Source organism: Myotis daubentonii, chromosome 3, assembly GCF_963259705.1.
Source record: "Myotis daubentonii chromosome 3, mMyoDau2.1, whole genome shotgun sequence".
Taxonomy (NCBI): domain Eukaryota; kingdom Metazoa; phylum Chordata; class Mammalia; order Chiroptera; family Vespertilionidae; genus Myotis; species Myotis daubentonii.
Window position 1 is genome coordinate 10,200,187 of NC_081842.1, and position 6,624 is coordinate 10,206,810.

Consider the following 6,624-nt stretch of genomic DNA (forward strand, 5'->3'; position numbering starts at 1 on the left):
GAAGTGGTGTGGCGCCTGGCCTGGGCTCCGGTTCCTCCCTGGCCGCCTGCCGCTTGGTGCACTACTACATCCCCCGGGCATGTCCGACTGCCGGTTTCGGCTGCCTCCTGCACACCCCACACGAGGATCGAACCTGCAACCTGGGCATGTGCCCTGATCAGGAATCGAACCATCTCCTGGTTCATAAGTCAATGCTCAACCACTGAGCCATCCTGTGAGGCCAGGTGCAGCCTTCTTGAGGGCTGGTGGTTCCTCCTGGGACTGGCTGGATCCTTCGTCCCATCTGAGTGGGCAGCAGCAGGCAGGCAGGTCTCAGGACAGCCACTGAGGCAGGCCTGGGCAGTCCTGCAGCTCAGCACAGCCGGGCCCTGCCAAGCTGACGGTGCTGCTGGGCAATCGAACAGCTACCTGGGCAGCATAGGCAGCTCCTTGGGAATTTTTAATTCCTAACACCCAGGAGGTTGAGACAAGCACCTCCTCCCTCGCAGCCTCAGCCTGCCGAGAGGGGTAACGAGTCGAAGATGGGGAGCACTGCACCTCCCAACAGGAGGTTTCACTCCGGGGCCGCATGGTCTCTGAGACCCAAAGGTGCCCGTGGTCCAGCCCCAATGGCCTCTGGGAGGCTGTGGATTCCACGGTTTGGAATAATCCCTGAGCCTCCGGCTGCTTCACTGAGCAAGAATTTCCCAGCACCCTGGTCTTAGACCGGAAGGAGCCACTTTGTTCTTCCGGGATGGCTGATTAACGTGGCCGGGGCAGGTGTGACCTCTGGGCTCCCATCTCCCAGGGGCACAAAGGAGGTCTGTGTGCCTTCCCCGGCACATGGGCTATTCTGGGCCAGTCTGCGGTGCAAGGACCCGATGCCCAACAGCAACAGAGCTTTTCCCGCAAGGGGAGCTGCTTCTGCCATTATGGGGGGACAGCAAGAGCCCCGGACAGGGGTCTGCAGCCCGTGGCCCTAGGGGAACCCCCTTCTCTGTGGCCGGGCCCCACGGCGGTGCAGTGGCCCTAGGGGAACCCCTTCTCTGTGGCCGGGCCCCACGGCGGTGCAGTGGCCCTAGGGGAACCCCTTCTCTGTGGCCGGGCCCCACGGCGGTGCAGTGGCCCTAGGGGAACCCCTTCTCTGTGGCCGGGCCCCACGGCGGTGCAGTGGCCCTAGGGGAACCCCTTCTCTGTGGCCGGGCCCCACGGCGGTGCAGTGGCCCTAGGGGAACCCCTTCTCTGTGGCCGGGCCCCACGGCGGTGCAGTGGCCCTAGGGGAACCCCTTCTCTGTGGCCGGGCCCCACGGCGGTGCAGTGGCCCTAGGGGAACCCTTTCTCTGTGGCCGGGCCCCACGGCGATGCAGTGGCCCTAGGGGAACCCCCTTTCTCTGTGGCCGGGCCCCACGGCGGTGCAGTGGCCACCAGTGATATGGAACCTGCTGCTTTCCTGCCCGCGTCTGTTCTCACGCCCAAGTCCAGCCCCTAAACTTCCCTTTGGCACAGACGTCTCTCCTGCTTCCCTTCCAAACAGTTCCCGTGTCCTGACCCCACATCTAGCCAACCCCACATCCAGCTTCTGGGTGCTCTGGTGGGTTCCAGAATGAGACTGACCAAGCCAGGCCAAGGGAAGAAGAAACCTTTCCGGGTAGAATGGACCGTGAGCGGGTGTCAGCCTGGCATCGGGGGAGGCGGGGACTGTGCCTGTGAGTGGGGCACCCAAGGGCACTTAGCAGGATGGAGGGTTGGAGAGGGATCAGGTCCCCCTGCCGGAGTGAGAACCTGGACCTGCCAGGCCCAAACCCACTCTGAAACTTGCCTCTTGCAAGTGTTAATTTATTCCCACCACTAGAATTATTTACTTTCCTTCAGTAAGTAGGCCCCGCTCCTTGCAATAAAGCGTGCCCTGGCTGATACTTCAGAATCAACAATCCCCGAGGCTTCCTCTGCCCAGTGCTGGTGTCCTCACGGGGTGAGGAGTTTTGTAGCCTCAATATCCGCACCCCCCGCACCCCTCAGCTTCCCAGCTGCCGCACCTGCGTGAGGGGCGGGCCCTTCCTGTGGCTTCTGCACTCCTCGGTCATGATATTTCTGAAAAGCTGTACTTCACGCTGTTCATCAAATTGCTTGCGCTGTAATTTAGCTGTGAATCCAGTTTGAATCTGGGTGCAGCTTCCAGCTACTCTGCTTTCATCTCTCCTTTTGCTCTTCTCTCTCTTCCCTCTTCCTCTCTCTCTCTCTCTCCTCTTTCTCCTCACTCCTTTCTTTCCTCTCTCTCAGTCTCCTCTCTCTCACCTGTTTTCTCGTCTCTCTCCCCTCTCTTCCATCTCTCCTCTCTCTCTCACCCCCACTCTCTCTTCTCTCTCTCTCTCTTATTTCTCTTTACTTTTCTTACACCTTTTGTCTCTACTCTCTTTTCTCTGTTAGTATTCCGAAGGCAGATGTACAAGCCTGAAGTCCAAGCCCAGCCATGCACTAGCCGGGGGGCTCCAGACAGGCCCATTTCTCCGAGCCTCGTTCCTCTTCTGTGAATAGACGGCGCTGATCATAGGATCCACCGCGGAGATGATGAGAGGGTGGAGTGTGTGAGCAGGGCAACCTTGATGCAGGACACAGACCTGCCTGCCAGCGCCAGCTGCTCTGACTGTAGGGTGGTTGTAGATCGCGTGTATCCATCTGGTTTCGTTCTGTATATAAAACATGACATTTATAACCTTTTATGACATATATATCTGCATTACAGAGTGTTAGCTACTTTAAAAATATATATATATTTTATTGATTTTTTACAGAGAGGAAGGGAGAGGGATAGTTAGAAACATCGATCAGCGGCCTCCTGCACACCCCCCACTGGGGATGTGCCTGCAACCCAGGTACATGCCCCTGACCGGAATCGAACCTGGGACCCTTCAGTCCGCAGGCCGACGCTCTATCCATTGAGCCAAACCGGCCAGGGCGTGTTAGCTACTTTTATTATTTGATAAAGGAGCAAATAAAATGTGCCGCAAGGCGGGTGAAATGGCACAAGTGAAGCGCCGGGCACTGCCGTCGTAGCTGCCTCTGTGCCAGGCTCGGACAGACTCCCTCCAACAGTCTTCCTCCCCCTCTTCCTCCTTAAACAGCTTTTATTTACTTATCGTAAGAAGACTCCGCATGGGTCTTCCCCTTAACAAGTTTCCACGTGCCCAGCACGGCATGGCTAACTGTAGGCAGGTGGTGCCCAGCAGATCTCTCCAAGCCACTTACCTGGCACGACCGGAGCTTTGGGGGACGTTTTGGATGACGTAAACAGCAGCCGCAGACCGTGCTGCGATGACCAGCGTTCTGAAGGTGGCAGCGGAGGTCCGCGCCTCAGAAACGACTCCCGGGCTCCGGCAGACGGATGTGTGCCCGGGAGGGGCGAGACCAGCGATCCCCGGGGTCTGCTTTTGCGTTGCAAACTTCCCCTTCGCGATGACTGTTGCCGGGAAGGGGTGTGTCGGAATATTTCGGGAAGCTGCTCTAATGCAAATGATATCTGGGAAGCGGGAGCCAGCTATTATTCATTAAAACCTCAGGCGGAATGAGAGCATTCGTGCATTAATAGGATGCAGGGAAGCGGAACCGGCGGTGGAGGTGAGGGAGAGGGCGAGGGAGCAGGAAGAAAAAGGCGTGGGTTTGGGCAGGCACGTCCCGTGGCCCCAGGACTCCTTGATCTGTAGGGCGGGCCACAGCCCGGGAGAGCCGAGGCCTCTAAATGAGGAGGTGCGGGCGCAGAACAGGGTCCCCCCTTTCCGGGTCTCAGGCAGTGAAGGCCGGGACAACCTCATGCATAAGCTTTGAATGGCATGTAGATTCCCTCATGCGATGTGTGCAGATCAGATTCTCTCTCTATTACAGATCCAGGGAAAAAGGAGACCCGAACATTTTCAAGGGTTGGGAGTCGCTCTCTCCAACGGATGTGAAATACCTCATAGAAACCACCAGATGGCAGTGTTGCCCCACAAAAGGCTCGCACCCAAAAGGTCAATCTTGTAGCTAAAAAGTACTACAATCACATGCATTTCCCAATGCAGTAGCAATTGAAATTGTACATATAATAAGCATTATCTTATATTTGCACTTTCCCCATAAATGAATAATGCCACATTTGTTGTTATTGTTAGTAGGGGTGCTTAGGTCTACTTCAGTTATTGTCTTAGGAAAATGGGAGACTAATAGTTGTATTGTCTGTGACTCTATGCATTTTATGATTCAACACCATTAGTAAAAAACCAAACAAAATCTAAGCAGTATGTGAGTTGATGTATAATATTCCCACAGCCAGAATATACCGACCCTGCCACATTGCAAGACAAAAACAACATGACACTGTTCAGTTTGTAATTCTTGGATTTGCAACCTGTGGATTTTCCCTAAAAGCATAAAACAAAATGGTTACAAAATATGGTCTATGTAATTTACATATTTTATAATCATTTATATAAAAAAGATCTCTGTTCAATGCGTTTATGTGGCTGAAAAAATCGCTAAGGTGGTTATCAAATAAGAGAATGTACGTAGACGACCTTCCACAAACCTCCTGCACAGCAGGGATCATAAGAAATGGAGGCTGTTGTCCCACTTATTAAGAAGAAATGATAGATGAGGAGTAAATGCAACCGCTCGTTATGGCGGGCTCAGGAGCGGCCAGTGAAACAGCAGGCCTTTGCTTTAGTGGGAACATCACTGGGTGCTCTGTCTTCTGTGCCTCCCTCGCTGGCTGTGCCAGGGCATAAAAAACACTGAGGCTTCTACCCTTCAATAGACACGCAGACCAGTGTTCAGCAAATGGCCATTAATACCTTTCAGGAATAGCAAATTCATACTTTCCTGTTTTGCTCAATTTGGGGTAAAGCTTCAGTGTAAATTTAAAAGAACACCTTTGGGGGCAGTTTTCTTCTGGGATCTGCCTCGTGTATGGTTTCTGTGATAGCCTCAGAGCAATAGAGCCCCTGGTAGCCATGTGACTGCAGCTTTAAGACACTATTAAATGAAAGGGGACATCTGTAATGCTTAAAAAAAAAGGAAAGAAAAAAAGACACTATTGGACGATACATGGCTATTGAATGATGTGGGCATATCAGGCCAAGATGAGTGGTTTTTTCTGCTGGGATCATCCAACTTTCACTATCTTTTCTTGTTTTAGTCTTCCTCCTCCTCCTAGTAGGCACAGATAGGGTGAATTCCTTAATTAAGCAAGACCTTGTTTGGACCAATTTAGGCTCTAGTCATTCATCAAGATTTTCCCTCCCTCCCTCCCTCCCTCCCTTCCTCCCTCCCTCCCTCCCTCTTTCCTTCTTTCCTTCCTTTTTTCCTCCCTCCCTCCCTTCCTTCCTTCCTTCCTTCCTTCCTTCCTTCCTTCCTTCCTTCCTTCCTTCCTTCCTTCCTTCCTTCCTTCTTTCCTTCCTCCCTCCCTCCCTCCCTCCCTCCCTCCCTCCCTTCCTCCCTCCCTCCCTCCCTCTTTCCTTCTTTCCTTCCTTTTTTCCTCCCTCCCTCCCTCCCTTCCTCCCTCCCTCCCTCCCTTCCTTCTTTCCTTCCTCCCTCCCTCCCTCCCTCCCTCCCTCCCTCCCTCCCTCCCTCCCTTCCTCCCTCCCTCCCTCTTTCCTTCTTTCCTTCCTTTTTTCCTCCCTCCCTCCCTCCCTTCCTTCCTTCCTTCCTTCCTTCTTTCCTTCCTTCCTCCCTCCCTCCCTCCCTCCCTCCCTCCCTCCCTCCCTCCCTATTTTCTTTCTTGGCATCCTAATGCTTTGCTACTTACCGTATTCCATTTCTTTTCGGCCCAAACATTAGAAGCAAGTACTGTATTTAATTTATTAGTTCTTGTTATGGACTGAATTGTGCTCCCCCCACCCCCATTCATACATTAAAATCGTGACACCAAGTACCTCAGGATGTACTAGTAACTGTATGTGGGGATTGGGTTTTTAAAAAGGTAACTAAGATCAGATGAGTTCATTGGGGTGGACGCTCATCTAACGACTGATGTCCTTATAAAAATAAATCGGGGCACAGACAATATAGAGGAAAGGCCTGGTGAGGGCACAGGGAGAAGGCAGGCGTCTACTAGTGAAGGAGAAGACCTCAGAAGAAATTAACCCTGTCGGCACCTTCATCTTGAACTTCCAGCCTGTAGAGCTGTGAGACAATACTTTTCTGTTGTTTAAGCTACACAGTCTGTGGTACTTTGTCACAGCAGCCCTAGCAAACTAATCCATGCTCTTAAATTCTTTTTTTTCCTTTTACATATGGAACACTCAGGAATTTGTGCCTCATCTTTGCACAGGGCTCATGTTCATCTTACCTGTGTTGTTACAGTTTTACTATAGGTGCTGCTCAATGAGCACTGCCCTTAGATTATTTATCCCCCAAGTTTACCGAAGTTTTTTAAAAAATTGGCTTTCTCGGATTTCAGGTCTCACCACGGCTGCTGCCAGACTCCATCGCTGCGGAGTCAGAGTGGGAGTGCTGCTTTTGGCTGAGTGTGAGACAGCGAATCCCAGCATGGCTGAGCAGCTCCCATGTTTGGGTGAAAATACTGAAATCCTGTAGATGGCAGCATGACATCACGGATGATCACTTTAGAGCAAAACCACTGTGTCACTGTCCCTCTTTACTTTTTTCTCCCCC

General features: G+C 52.5%; 1 non-coding gene across 1 annotated transcript; it reads right to left on the reverse strand.

Annotated features, from left to right (window-relative positions):
- Positions 1-6,236: 6,236 nt before the first annotated feature.
- On the reverse strand, positions 6,237-6,341 carry LOC132232110 (U6 spliceosomal RNA). Its single transcript, XR_009452265.1, has one exon. It is a non-coding gene; the product is annotated as a U6 spliceosomal RNA (small nuclear RNA).
- Positions 6,342-6,624: the final 283 nt, after the last annotated feature.